Below are 15,672 nucleotides of genomic sequence, written 5' to 3'. Positions count from 1 at the left end.
TCTTCTTCTTCTTCTTCTTCTTCTTCTTCTTCTTCTTCTTCTTCTTCTTCTTCTTCTTCTTCTTCTTCTTCTTCTTCTTCTTCTTCTTCTTCTTCTTCTTCTTCTTCTTTTTCTTCTTCTTTTTTTGATTCGATTCACAACTGCCTCAAATTCCAATTCCAGGGGAATACGCAGTTCTTTTCTGGTCTCTGATGGCACTGCATGCATATATGTGTGTGTGTGCGCGCACATACACACAATCACAGAGTCATACAAAATTAAATTTAAAAATATGATACTGAGGTTGGGGATGTAGCTCAGTTAATAGAGTGCTTGTCTTGCATGCATGAGCACTACACCACGAAACAGATAAATTATTATTAACTGTTAAGATCCCACCTTGAAGTTCTGCACTGGGTAGGCTTGATCTCAGCTTTGCTCTGCTCTGAAATAGCTTTTAAAGGAAACCCATTTACTGCTGTGTTTGGTGCACCAAGAGACTGTGCCCTCTAGAGATTATGCTTATTTCCTAGGGTCCATGGTTGTTATAATTCTCCTGGCCTGGGCTGTCATCTGGGTAGCTGCCCCTTTAAGAGACAAGCCCCATCCACTCCCAGTCTCCTACTTCCCAACTAAGCAAGCTGATCTCATGTCTCCTCGCCTTCTCTTTCCCTTTCCATCCTTCTTCTGAAGAGGCAGCCTCTTCTCTCTTTCCCCTTCCTCTTTCCTCTCTTTCTCTGTCCCTGTATTTCTCTTTCCCTTTCTCTTTTCCCTTCATGACCCCTTTACCCTTATACCCTTCCCAATACCCACTAAATAAACCCTATACCCAAACTTTCTCTACATGGTGTATCTGTCTGTCTCCCACACGCTGTGGTCCCGCACATCAGCAGAAGAACCAGCCAGGGTCACGCCACCATAAATCATAACAATGATAAGGAAGACAAATTTGATATCATGAACCTGTGTGATGCAAAACAAAGAAACCCTCCAGAGAGCTGAGGAGATGACAGTCTGTAAAGGACTTGCCTCATAAGAAGAGGGCCTGGATCCTGGCACAGAGGTGGCGGGTCTGTGGGACTCAATGACCATTCAGTCTAGCCTTAGGAGTTCCAACCCACTAAGAGGCCTTGTCTCCACAAAACACAATAGATGGCACCTGAGAAAGAAACTTGAGGTTGGTATCTGGCTTACACACACACACACACACACACATACACACACACACACACTGATTATAAGCTTCATCCTAAGACTGTCCTACCGATATCTCCTTTTATATTTTTTGAAAAAGAAGATACACGTATAAAACTCAATTTGCATAAAACAGAAGAAAATTAGAATAGCTTCATGAGGGGCTACCTTAGGAGAGCACTTGCCTAGTCTATAAGAATCCCTGGGTTTGATTTCCAACACTGGAAAAAACTAGGAGTGATGGGGCATGCTTATAATCTAGCATTTAGTGAGGATCAGAAGTTCATCATCAGCTACATGAGGCCCTCTCTAGAACACCAAAAATAATAATAATAAATAAAATACAAATCAATATTAAATATTGTCATACAGATAATATGTACATTATTATAGGTGTACAGGGAAAATAATGGCCCTAAAAGTTTCAGTGTCATAATCCCCATGACCTGTAATTTCCAGGCAAGTGTAGTTAAGGTTGATGCTGTGGTTTAAATGAGTTGTCCTTCATAGTGTCTGGCATTTGAGCACTTGATCCCCAGTTGATGGAGGAGGGTCATTTGTTTATGTGTTACATTCATTGGTTAATAAAGAAACTGCCTTGGCCCTTTTGATAGGATAGCAGCTTAGATAGGCGGAGTAGACAAAACAGAATGCTGGGAGAAAGAAGCCGAGTCAGGCAGTCGGCATAGCTCTCCTCTCCGAGATGGATGCAGGTTAAGAATATTCCGGTAAGACACCACCTTGTGGTGCTACACTCATTAGAAATGGGTTAATCAATATGTGAGAGTTAGCCAGTAAGAGGCTAGAGCTAATGGGCCAAGCAGTGTTTAAAAGAATACAGTTTCCGTGTAATTATTTTGGTTAAAGCTAGCTGTGTGGGAGCCTGCCACTCCTCCACACAACACCCAGTTGGTGGTATTATTTGAGTAGGTTAGGAGGTGTGACCTCACTGCAGAAAGTATGTCATTGAAAACCAGCTTTGAGCTGGGCGGTGGTGGCGCACCTTTAATCCCAGCACTCGGGAGGCAGAGGCAGGCAGATCTCTGGGAGTTCGAGGCCAGCCTGGTCTACAAGAGCTAGTTCCAGGACAGGCACCAAAGCTACAGAGAAACCCTGCCTCAAAAAAACGAAAAAAAAATTAAAAAAAAAAAAACAACAACGACCAAAAAAAAAAAAAGCTTTGAGGTGTTAAAAGACTTGCACCATTCCTAGTTTGCTCTCTGTCTCCTGCTTGCCCTTAAAGATGTGACTCTTAGCTTCCTGCTCCAGTTGCTTGCCAACACCACACCAGATATTGCTACTGACTTGAAGATGGAAGGTGCTGTGGAACAATCTTTACTGTAAGTATGCATTACTCTCATTGGTTAGTAAAGAGCTGACTGGCCTATAGCAGGAGAGACTGGGCAGGAGAGACTGGGCAGGAGAGCTAGACTAGGAGAATGCTGGGAAGAAGAAGGGCAGAGTTAGAAGAGTTGCCAGGAGATGCAGAAGGAGCAAGACATGCTGGAGGACAGGTAAAGCCACCTGGTGATGTGGGAGTGATTTCTTATTAATAAAGAAACTGCCTAGGCCCATTTGATAGGCCAACCCTTAGGTAGGCGGAGAAAACAGAACAGGATTCTGGGAGAAAGAAGCTTAGTGAGGGAGTCGCCATGATTCTCCCTCTCCAGACAGACGCAGGTTAAGATCCTCCCTGGTAAGCCAGCTCGTGGGCTACACAGAATATTAGAAATGGGTTAGAACAAGATGTAAGAGCTAGCCAATAAGAAGCTGGAACTAGCCGGGCCAGGCAGTGTTTGCAAGAATACAGTTTCCGTGTAATTATTTCGGGGCATAACCTAGCCATGCGGGCGGCCGGGTGCCGGGGACACAGCCCTGCCGCTCCTATTTCAACAACCTGGAAATACATAGATCAACAGAAATGGATTAATTTAAGTTGTAAGAGCTAGTTAGTAATAAGCCTGAGCTATTGGCTGAGCATTTATAGTTAATATTAAGTGTCTATGTTGGCTATTTGGTGGGTGGGAAAGAAAAGTCCACCTACAGGAGGCCTTCTCATACAGCAAACCAAGGGAGCAAAACAGCTTTCCCAACTTCTCAGTTTTAACCTGGTGTGATCTGGGTTAAACTTTTAAAATACAGAATTTTATGCTCATACATTCATATTGTTTCAAACCACTGTATTTATGGTGATATCTTACAGAAATAATACAGCAATGAAGACCTGGGAACCAATCTTGATTTTCCCCACCCCTAATTTTCACAATTTTACAGGGAACATTCTAATAAATAAAGTTTGCTGTGGAATAATCATTTTGTACTCTGTAAAGATTTGTCACTCGAATTGGTTTAATAAAAAGCTTACAGGCTGGTAGCCAGGCAGGAAGTATAGGCAGGACAACCAAACTAGGATGCTGGGATGAAGAAGGGCAGAGTCAGAGGAGATGCCAGCAGACACAGAAGAAGCTAGGCGTGTAGAAAATGAGGTAACAAGCCATGAGCCAGAGGGTAGATAAGAGATATAGGATAATTTAAATGTTAAGAGTTAGATAGTAACAAGCTGAGGTATCGGTCAAGCATTTGTAATTCATATTAAGTCTCCATGTTGGTTATTTGGAAACTGGTAGGTGGGAAGAAAAGATCTGTCTACAAAAGTTTTGGTTTTATCAGGATTTAAAACGTGGACCCCTGAATGGCTTGGTGGGCACAGGTGCTTGTCACCAAGCTGGGTTTGATCTCGGGAACTCAGGTAGTGGATTGAGAGACCTGCCTCCCACAAGTTGTCCTCTGACCTCAATAAATGTGCAAGCAGTGTTGGCACACATGATAAATAATTAAAGTAAAAAAGTGTTTTTGATTTCAGATTGTGAGGTGAGAGAAAGAATTTGAGTTCTCTGCCAGGAAGTGGTGGCACACACCTTTAATTCTAGCAGTCAGGAGGCAGAGACAGGTGGGTATTTTTAAGTTCAAGACTAGCCTGGTCTACAGGGAGAGTTCCAGGACAACAGGGCTACACAGAGAAACCCTGTTTTGACCCCCCCCCCCAAAAAAGAATTAGGGTTATCTAAGAGGATAGAGCTGAGAGAGAGGTATGGGAAAGGAGGAGGAGAAGAAAAGAGGAAAAGGGAAGGGAAGGGGACAGGAGGGGAGAGAGGCGGGAGATGATGTAGTTGGTGCAATTCAGCAATGACCAACTGCATGCCAGAGAAGCAGAGAACCCAGTGGCTTCCCAGTTCAGGAAGCTGGATGCCTCAGCAGCCCCAATCTGGAAACTGAAAGTCTGGAAGTTCCCTGGAGAGTACCAGGTACTAAGTCTAACTTTAAAGGCTGAAGAATTTCGAGTCTGTCATATGATGACGGCAGCATGGATGTGCTACTCAGAAGGAAAGTGGCCTGTAGCCACAGTCTTCATCCGGCTTCTCTATCTTATACAAGCCGGGCCCTGTTGGAAGGTACCATTAAGGGCAGAACCCACACCCCACACCCAGTCAGTCTCCCACATGGCATTCCTCTGTGGAAATGCCCCCACAGACCGAAAGCTGCATTTCCGCAGCCCTTGCCCAGCCTTAATCTAGTCAGCTGACAATGTCACCCCTGCCCCTGGAACCCCAGGGTTTGACAGGCTTGAGGCTCCTCTTCTTCCATTTTTGAGATGTATATGAGGATGTGAACACAGTGATACATCTTAGCCATGTAGGCCTTACTCTGTAGACCGGCAAGCATCCCAACACTTAGTAAGCTTTTGGGAATAGTCTATGGCAGTTTCTGAGATCTTCAGAGTCAGAATCTGAATTTTATCATTTTCCAGTGAGGTGTGTAAACACCTCCTTCTAAGAAGCACTGGTCTAGACTTGCTGCATTCTTTGCTCTCTGTGTGGTGCCAGGGTGTGACGCGGACCCTAAACATGCTAAGTACATGCTCTATGATTTATACCGCCAGCCCCACACTGACACTTTCTGGAGTCTTTGTACTTCTCTAGTGTGAATGTCTGATTCTTGTCATTCCAGGGTCAAGAGCATTTCTCCTGATTGAAGCAAGGCACCATCCATCTTCCCCTGCTAGGGGCATCTGTTTCTCGTGCCAGTGAGTCATGCCCTCCTTTTCTATGGGATACTCATTAACTGAACATTAGAAACATCAAAGCAGCGTCATGGGCCAATTAGTTTAGAGGGCTCTGGGGACGACCCACGTGACTGCTTTTAAACACCTATCTGAGGACTTCCATAAAGCAAAGTCCAGAAAGAACTACAATCTACCACTGTGCACACATGCATGCATACACGCATATGCACACACACACACACACACACACACACACACACACTGGGCAGTGGGGGGAGGCACGACAACAACACAGCAAGCAGGCCCTCATGGGAGATTAGTGCTTTGATGTTGGACTTGCCAAACAGCGAGTAGTCCTTTTTATTTCCTTTATATAAAAGTAAATCAGCCAGGTGTGGTGGGGGTGTGACTGTGATTCCAGTACTTGGGAAGCAGTAGCAGAATTACTGAGAGGGTTCCAGGTTAGCCCAGGCTACAAAGTGAGACCCAGTCTTATCAAACAAACAACTCTAACCTTGGTAGCCAGATGAGGTCTCCCAGAATCTATCCTGCCAGCCTTTGGGGTCAGGTCTCTGGTCTTTTCCTCATCTCTCCCCGCTATTGCTGCCTGCAAACCTTCTCACTATCACCCCAAGCCACCAGAGAAGAAATTGAGTTACTTCTTTTGAGTCATACCGAGGTACTCTTTCAAAGCTTATGGTGACACTGCAGCCCAAGAAAAGATGGTGCAGAGCTTGAGGTCAGCATATGTGAGTGCGAATGGAACCTCTCCCTTTTGTGGACTCTTATTGCCTACATTATTCACTTCTTAGCAACCACTGCCATCCCGTGCATGCTTTCGTTTCTGTGCATCTGCACTGAGTAGCAAAATGTTCCCCACATCTGGATTTTCTCTCTTAAAAGTCCACTTGCAGCTGGGTGGTGTCACAGACTTTTAATCCCAGAACTCTCTTAATTTCAGCACTCCGGAGATAGAGGCAGGCAAATCTCTGAGTTTGAGGCCAGCCTGGTCTACAGAGTGAGTCCAAGATATCTAGAGCTACACAGAGAATCCCTGTCTTGAAAGCAAACAAAAACAAACAAACAAACAAAAAACCTTTACCCCTCTCCCCCAACAAAAAGCCAAACCAACCAACCAAAAAATCAACATGCTTCTCAAAGGCCAGGATTTTCCTCTTCCTTAGCGTGTGCACGCGTTTTCTCTCTCTCTCTCTCTCTCTCTCTCTCTCTCTCTCTCTCTCTCTCTCTCTCTCTCTCTCTCTTCTTTTATCTCTCCTCTCTCCTTTTATCTCTTTTCTCTGTCTTTCTTTCTCCCCCTTCCTTAATAAATACTTATGGCTATTTCCTGTGTTTACGTGTCTGTTACCTGCCGCCACTGTGGGCCAAGGAAGCGTGCCCTCCTGTAGCCGCCCTCATGGCGGGCTCCCTCCGCCAGCCGCCCAGGGATCCTTTGTAGCCGCTTTCCCATGGCGGGCACCGCCAGCCCGCCCGGGAACCGTTTGTAGCCGCTCTCTAATCGTTTTTTAAGAATAACAGTCTCTTCTCTTGGAAAGATACACAAGCAAAATAAATGGAATTCTTTCGCTCTTCCCCTTAGCTAAAAGCTGATTAAAGACTGTGGTTAAGGGGCTCAAAGTAGTAAGAAGAATGGTATGTTCATTATTTACAGTGAAAAATTCACTCAAATATTTTTTATTAATTAAATTTATTCATTTATTTTACATCCTGACCATAGTCTTCCCTACATCCTCTCCTCCAATCTTACTCAACTATTATTGGAATGCCTGCAATATATAGAGCAGCAGACAATAGAAAACCTCTCCCAGGAGCACAGAAACTTAATCGAAAGACCCTTATCCCTCAAGCTGTTTTCTTAACTATAAAATGAAAATAGCTTTGTGTGTATGTACAGGTATACATATGTGTGTGGGTGCACATATGTGTGCATGTATGTACAAGCCAGAGGTCAACCTACGTATGAGTTCCTCAGGAACCATCCATCTACTTTTTTGAGACAGTGTCTTTTTACTGGCCGCCTGGCTCCAGCACTTCAGGGATCCTCCTGTCTCCCCTGTGCTTGGGTTGTAAGCCTGCATACCATGCCTGGCTTTTTATGTTGTTGCTGGGGATCAAATCTGTTGAGGTTGGACCATAAATTATTTCTCTGACCAGTGGGGAGATGTGGGAGTAAAGACACAACTCACATCATTTTATTGGAAGGGCGTTTTTAGTGATCCCTCATGAAATCCCGAGTTTACATGCTGAAAATTTACCCACATTTATTCTCCAAACAGCTTTTATACCAAACCATAAACTGAGGGGGAAGTTCATTAGCATTTTATTTCCTAGGTAGCCAGGAGAATGACTTTGGTCACATCCACACCTTTCTTTGTCTGTTCTGTCACGTCTTCCTGTCTATGCCTGCGCTGTCACATAGACTGAATTAACATCTCTTTTCAGGTAATCTCCCAGAATTACAAAGAAGGAGCAGAGCGACATTAGCAGACCCTGACCCTTTGTTTAAGATGGCGTCAGTTTGTCTCAAAAGGCTAGGCGACCACCTCCTATGTGGCAGGTGCAAACTGGCCTGAAATTCTGGCCGCCACACAAAGTAGAAATATGGGCCTGTATAATATGGCCCTACAATTCACTCTCTCTTATTAGTTTTAATAAAACCTGTGCTTTTGCAGCAGGACAGATGATTACGTCTGTCTTAGGCAAAGACTTTTTCCTTACCCAAATTTACTTGTCTTCAGAAACACAGGCCTTTTATGCAAGCTCCTGTCTTAGGCACCTGGGGAGGAGATGCTTCAAACCCTTCACTGATGTTGACCTCTGTGAAGAAAAGAGATAAAAGGAGAGAGATACCTTTGGGCTTTGCGTCTTGGAGTCAAAGTTTTCTGTCAGGAAAAATTATAATGTTTTATGAATAATTATGCTCCCAAAGACTATAGTCTCCTATTTAAATGAGAGGAGGATTACCTATTTGTGTAGGCCTGTATAATATGGCCCTACACAAATCCAGGTCCTTGTGCTTAAGTGACAAGAACTTTACCCACTATCATCTCAGTCCCCTAAGATGGAAATAATTTCATAAAGTGTTTCATAAAATGGAACAGTGCATAGTCCAAGTGCTCAGTGTGGTAGTTTGAATGTAACTGGCCTCCATAATCTCAAAGGGAGTGACACTATTAGGAAGTATGAGTTTGTTGGAGTGGGTGTGGCCTTGCTGGACGAAATGCATCACTGTGGGGGTGGGCTTTGAGGATTCCTATGCTTAGGGTACCATCCAGTGTCTCAGTCAACTTCCCATTGCCTGCAAGATGTAGGACTCTCAGCTACTCCTCCAGCACCATGTCTGCCTGCATTCCGCCATGCTCCCTGTTATGATGATAATGGACTGAATTTCTGAAACTGTAAGTTGCCACCTTAGTCAAATGTTTTCCTTTATAAGAGGTGCTGTAGTTATGGCGTCCCTTCACAGCAATAGAGATCCTAACTAAGACACTGAGTAAATGCCAACTACAATCTACTGTGCTTGTTAGCATTGGGGGGGCCGGATCTCTCTGCATAACCCTGGCCATCCTAGAACTCACTATGTAGACTAAGCTGACTTCTTATTCACAGAGATCCGATTGTCTATGCCTCCTGAGTGCTGGGATGAAAGGCGTGGGCCACCACTGCCCAGCATGCTTGTTGACAATTTTTAAGAAATCATTTGGGGAACTGGTAAGATGACTCAGCAGGTGAAAGTACTTGTGAAAAAGCTTAACAAGCTGAGTTTAATGTCTGGAATGTACATAAAGGTGGAAGGAGAGAAAAACTCCACAAAGCTGTCCTCCGATCTCCACCTACATGCCATGGTATATGCGTGTGTGTGTGTGTGTGTGCACATGTGTGCATGAGTGTGCACACTAATATTACTAATAATAAATAAGAATAAGTTTAAAAATAAGTTTGAATTGGACCTCCCAGGGACATAGGCTTTTAGTATATACTCTCAGCTATTTGGAAGACTAAGGCCTAACTTGGCTACTGAGTGAATTCAAGGCCAGCCTGAGTGACCAAAGATCCTATTGTATAACAAGTTTTTTTTCTTTTTCAGGACTAAGTATATACTTTGTGACATAGTCCTTCTCTGGTGTGCAAGAAGTTCAATGCCAATACCAAAAAGAAGAAGAAGAAGAAGAAGAAGAAGAAGAAGAAGAAGAAGAAGAAGAAGAAGAAGAAGAAGAAGAAGAAGAAGAAATGATTTAAGTCTCCTCATCTTATACTGTTGATGAGCTACCTCATAAGGATAAAAAGTGCAACTTCTTTTCTTTAGCTTGACCTTAAGGATAAATATTTTCCATCTGTATAAAGAACACACAGAAATCCAGTACCTTTAATCAAAAGAAAAGAGATTGTTCTTTCAAATTCCAGTAGGTGGCGCAAGGAGCTTCTTGTCCTACATTTGCTGGCCAGGAGGGAGGTCCATCATCTTTGTTTTCAGGAGCCTTCCTGGCCCAGCTGGTCTTCTGGCTCAGGCATTCTTCCTGGTCTGTGACAATGACTCTTCACATAGTTATGTAGATGATTTTCTTAAGACACAGCCAATGGCTACCATGAGTTTTCCTAAAGAAAGTTTTATGGTGTAGAAGAGATTGACAGTGAGTCTAATTTGCTCCCGATATTTTCTCCTGAACATTCCATTCATCTGAAACTAGTTAACTAAATTAAAAGTACCTAAGTTCCAAATTTATCATACACAAAAATGTCTCTACATGAAGCATGGGGCATAAATGTGTCAAATTATGGAGATATCTGGTTCAAACATCTAGTAGAGGCCTGTTATGAATGACGCTGTCTTTGCATGGTTTCAAGCAATAGCATTTAGTAAATAAGTTTGTGGCATGCAAGGTATATGTGTGCGGATCCAAAGTTTTGCTAATTTCTCTTGTATAAATATTCCCACTCTGCTGATACTGAAATACTGAAGTCTAGAAGAGGGTGCCAGGTCCCCTGGAACAGGAATTACTGTGATTGCGAGCCAACTGACATGGGTGCTGGGAAGCCAAACTCTGGTCCTCTGCAAGAGCAGCACCTGCTCTTAACCGATAAGGCATCCCGCCAGCCCTGAGTACTGATTCTGAAGGGTGCAGGACCCTGGTTGGGTTGTACAGACAAGGGATGACGGCCTAGTCATCAAAGACACAGGCTCTATGACAGGGAATTGGAACTGAGACTCACTCTCATCATGAAAGCAGAAGCCCAGAAGTCAAAACCCACATTTTTATTAGAGCAGGACAACATACGGGGTAGCCCATGTCCCCTGAACTCCTGTAACAGGGTCCCTAGAGCCTTTAGCTAGACACAGGATTGGCCTTGGCATCTGAGACAGGGCCATACCTACAAACCAGACTCCCTTTCCTTGGCCCTGACCAGTTTTTGGAGAAGCTGAAGAGGATTCGAATTATCCTGTTGGTTGATTTTTGTTTCAGAAACATAGATGACTAGTGTCAGCTGGAGGTACAAAGGGTAGAAAGACTCCTGACTAGACGAAACTCTGGATGTAGCTTCGCAAGGCCACCCACTTCCCTACTTCACAAGAGAATGTACCAGGAGATGGCTAGATGGAGAGAGATAACCAGGACAACCGTGAATTTGTTACCTCTAATTCTACCAGTAGGAATCACCTGTGTGACTGTCACTGCAAGGCCAACATGATGACCACACCAGGGTAGGCAGCAAGCAGCAGATCCCTGACTTGGCCCCTCTCCTTGCCTGCCCACTGGCTTAACCCTGCTTGTTGAGTTTCAAGTCAAAGAGAGCTCTCACACTGATCTGAGCTGAAAGAACTGAGTACTGGTCGTGTGCCAGGGCTAAGCCCCACGGGAGGAGGAACAAAGTCCTGAGGGGCCCCTGGGAATGGAGACGCTGTGCTCTTGCCACCTCCTTTCCCTCTCAGGGCAACCTAGTTTCTCATCTCCTCTTTCTGATACTTCTTTGGCCTCTTCTCTTCGTAGCCCACTTTCCTCTGCTTCCCTGTATACGTGCTGAATAAGGCCTCACCTGCTCCCTTTCATATGCTGTCCTACTTCTGAGGCCAGCTGTGACTGACCAGAATTCTCTGTCCCAGTTCCAAACGTGCCAGAGAGAGAATCATTGTCTCAGTGTGGGTCTAGAGTGTCTGCCCCAACCATCCCGGTGGAGGGGCTTGGGGAAAGGAGACACAGACCAAATGGAACCCCACAAGGAACCACTCCTTCCTAACCATCCTTGCCATTGTCTGGGGACAGAAGCGGGTGCTCCAAGTCCTCTTCAGGCTGTCTCCTTGCTGCTCTGCCTTTTTCATGAAACACGTAACATTAATCAACTGTAGTTTATTTTGTGCATTATTTGTTTATTTGTTGTGAGACAGTGCCTCACTTTGCAGCTCTGGCTGGCTTAGAACTCATTATGTAGACTAGGCTGGCCTTAATCTCATATGGATCTATCTACCTCTGCCTGTGCCACCAATTCTCACTTGTTATAGTTTCTTATAGAAAACATTTCCTCTATAACCTCAGTTAACCAGTGATAAATGTCTACAAAAAATGTTGTATTCATGTAGAATAATCAATGTGGAGATCAAACATAGAGGGAAGAAACTTTTTAAATGACAGATACAGCAAGAACTCAGTTGACATGATCTATGTGTGCCCAACAATATGACTTACAACCAAGAAAATGACTATACATGATACACAAGTAGTTCATTTGCAAAGAGCATTTTAACACAGGGCCATTATGTGTAAATGAGAATTGATTTAATCATACATAGAGGAGCCAAATAATAAAGTCTGAAATTAGGGGCGAGAAGCAGAAAACTCGGAGGTCCTGATCCAAATGGATTCCTGCTCCAGGTTTGTAAGATAGCATTGAAGGAACTAAGGGGTGGGCAGGTTGTTGAGTCTGCTTCTAGGCTCTGAGAGAAACTTTGACTCTTTTCCCTATGGTCTGTAATTAATGATGATGATGAAGGGGTAAAGAGGAAGAGGAGGAAGAGACATTTCCTTTGCAGCTGTTTTGTGCTAGATACTATGCTAAGTACTTCACATGGACTGTCTCATTATATATGTTATATATGTATACAAATATACTTTTTCTTTCTTTCTTTCTTTCTTTCTTTCTTTCTTTCTTTCTTTCTTTCTTTCTTTCTTTCTTTCTTTCTTTCTTTCTTTCTTTCTTTCTTTCTTTCTTGATGAGGTCTTATGCCATAAGCCCAAGCTAACCTTAAGCTTGCTATATGGTTGAGATGACTTTGAATTCCTGATCCTCCCGTCTTCATCTCCCAAGTGCTTGGATTACAGGTGTACACCACAACACCTGATTTATCTAATGCTGAGGATCAAACCCAGGGTTTCAAGCATTTGGCACAGGCACTCAACCAACTGGGCTCATTAAATCTTTACAACAACCAAAGATGTAGACAATATTATTTCTTTCCATTTTAAAGCTGAGGAAACTAAGGCACAAAGGTAGTTAAATGCCATTTCCAAAGTCTCATGAATGGCAATAAACCCAAGTATGGCTGAAGTTGAAGACTCTTGATCTCAACCAATGTAATATCTATCATATTTAAATCCTCCAACAGAATGTAGCTTCTTAGTTGACATCAGGCTTTTCTCTCATTTTCTTCTTCTCTGGGTAAGTCCTCTCTCTCTCTCTCAATATATATCTAATATCTCTATATGTGTGTGTGTGTCCTTTGAAGAATGTATGGCACTAGTGTTGGAGATTGTATAAAAATGATTAAGATCCTCTTGAGGGTTCGAAGGAGCTCCAGGTCATCCTCTAAGAAGGAAGAGGCTGTGTCAACATATTTAGAACACAACACTGAATATTCTTTGCCATCCTAAAAATACTAGAGGTTGTCTCTTGCCCTTTACCCTTGTGTATCTTGCACACCCGTCCCTTATCGTGTCCCCCTCCCCCCATTAAAGTGCACCCACATGGGAAAAAAAATACTAGAGGTTTAGGGAAGGAGCAACCATACCCACTGTATTAATGAAGATTCTTGCCACTGGCAAAATACTTAGGAGAAACATCTTTGGAGGAGGAAAGATTAATTTTGGCCCCTAATTTCAGAGGTACAGGTCCACAGCCAGTTGGCTCATTGCTTTTTGTTGAAGTGGAGACAGAACATCAGGATGGTGGGAGAGTCTGACAGAGAAGGCTGCTCACCTCACAGCAGCCAAGAAGCAGAGGAGGTACGAAAGGGCTGGGGACAAGCTATAGCCTTTGAAGCGTGCCCAGTGTATCATTTCCTCTTCTGTTGCTGTGCTAAAACACAGTGACCAAAAAGCAACTTATGGAAGAAAGGGCTTATTTGGCTTGTGGTTCCAGAGGAATAAGAATCTATCTTGGCAGTCAGGCAGGGCAGCAGGAGCAGGGAGCCGAGAGTTCACCTCTGCATACAAGCAGGAAGCACAGAGAGCGCACTGGAAGAAGAGGGAGGTTTTGAACTCTCTAAGCTCACCTCCAGTGATGTACCTCCTCCAGCAAGGCTGTACCTCCTCAACCTCCCCAAACTATGCCACCATCTACAGACCAAATGTTCAAGAGCTCGATCCTATGGGGACATTTCTTGATTAAACTGCCACCCTCAGTGACCCACTTACTCCAGCAAGGCCTCACCTCCTATCAGCCCATTTAGCTATGAACTCATCAGTGGGTGACTCCATTGATGAAGTTAGTGCTCTCACGATCCATTCACCTCTCAGTTGCATCTCCAGCTGGGGTCCAATCCACAGCACATGGACCTCTGAAGATATTTAATATCCCAACCAGAAAATCCAATAAACACATGGAAGTTACAATTTATTGCAAATGCATATTGTTAGATGAACTTATGTGAGAGAGGTAGCGTTCCCATTGTGTTCAAAGGAAGGAGCAATTCCCAGTGTGACTCACCTGGAACAGCATGACTTCTGGTAAACCAGATAGCTCTGTCCTTATGTGTTTCTTATGAGAATGAGATCCCTGAAAGTAAGACACAGGCTGTAAAGGATGGGATCCCAGAAGGCCCGATCCTTGATACATGTTCTCAATACACAATTGTCCCTGACAAAAATACTGTCAGTGTGAGCTGTCAGCCAGAAAAACGAGCCAGGGAGGTAGGGACTACTGCACGGGAGATCTTTGGGGGATCACTTTCTCCACCAAATCTGATGCTTTAGATCTCCAGGATCTTTCTAGAATAGCCTGGGGTATAAAGGGATGCACACTGTTCTTTTTGGTTGTGGAAAACAGCCTATCACCTGCCACTAGCTGGTGCTGCCTGCCAAGCAGACATCTGAGACGTGCACTGGTTTCATGTTTGTGCCTTCTCCATTACCAAGCCCTGCTTTCTATCTGGGAAATGCACCGCCGCAAATAGGATTTGAAGGCTTAGCCGTGGCAGCCGTAAGCAGGACGCACTCCAAATGCAGCCGGCTTGGGGTGCAATAGTGCTAATGCCCCTTTTCATTTAGGGACAACTTTACATTACAAAGCCCACCCCAACCATCACTAATTAAGCCTGCCACTCATTGCCCTCTGGAGCAGGCCTCAATTGGTCTGCTTATTTCACAGCTGACAAAGCAGACAGAAAGACCTTGGGATTTGCTGAAGTGAAGTGGGGTTCAATCCAGGAAGCCTGGCCCCATTCCTTCTCTCATTTTTATTTGCCTGGAAGAGGCCTTCAGAGTGCTTGCTGCTTAACTCCAAGGAGCTTAAGAAAGTCAGCTGGGAAGAGGAGCTGGGCAGGGCAGCTGCGGCAGCAGCGCAGCCCAGAGCATCAGTGTGGACCTTGAACTGTTTGGAAACAGCCACGTCATATTTCTGTGGTTCTCAGGGAATTGTAAATGCATACTCCTCCAAGTTTCTCCTGTTGGAACAGGAGCAGGACGATAGGACCCGATGACAAAGTGATCTGCCAACTACCCACACGTTAATATCATTACTAGAACCTTTATAGTTGCTTTGCTGTGTCTGTGGGGTTCACATCTGCAGATTCAACTAAGCACATACAAAATACTTGGAAAGTGTACCTATACCGAACATGTACAGACTTTTTTCTGTCATTGTTCTTTAACAATAGAACTAAATTTACCTGTCTCTTACATGGCAGTAGGCCTCAGAAGTAATATACAGATAACTAAATGTATACAAGAAACATTGACATGAAAATTCTGTTTATATGAGAGACTTGAGCATCCACAGTCTTTGGCATCTGAAAGGAATCCAGGAACATAGTCCACCACGATCCTAAGCGATGGCACTATACTAAGATACTCAGACTCAGGGGCTGGGAACAGATCAGTTGATAGAGTGCGTGTCTAATATGCACAAAGCCATGGGTTTGTTCAATCCCCAGCACCACATAAACCAGTTTATGCTTGTAATCCTAGCACTTGGAAGGTGAAGACAGGACA

The 15,672-nt window shown here is 44.1% G+C and overlaps 1 long non-coding RNA gene across 2 annotated transcripts; it reads left to right on the top strand.

Annotated features, from left to right (window-relative positions):
* Positions 1-2,414: 2,414 nt before the first annotated feature.
* On the top strand, positions 2,415-9,408 carry LOC126490643 (uncharacterized). 2 transcript variants are annotated; one of them, XR_007589212.1, is made up of 4 exons: positions 2,422-2,513; positions 4,037-4,123; positions 5,182-5,257; positions 9,342-9,408. It is a non-coding gene; the product is annotated as an uncharacterized lncRNA (long non-coding RNA). The 2 variants fall into 2 exon arrangements; XR_007589213.1 differs by lacking the exon at positions 4,037-4,123 and having other exon boundaries at positions 2,415-2,513.
* The last annotated feature ends 6,264 nt before the right edge of the window (positions 9,409-15,672 follow it).

This window comes from Alexandromys fortis, unplaced genomic scaffold (assembly GCF_014885135.2).
Source record: "Alexandromys fortis isolate MF-2015 unplaced genomic scaffold, M_Fortis_MF-2015_v1.1 scaffold_22, whole genome shotgun sequence".
Lineage (NCBI taxonomy): Eukaryota > Metazoa > Chordata > Mammalia > Rodentia > Cricetidae > Alexandromys > Alexandromys fortis.
This window is presented reverse-complemented; position numbering and strand designations above follow the sequence as displayed.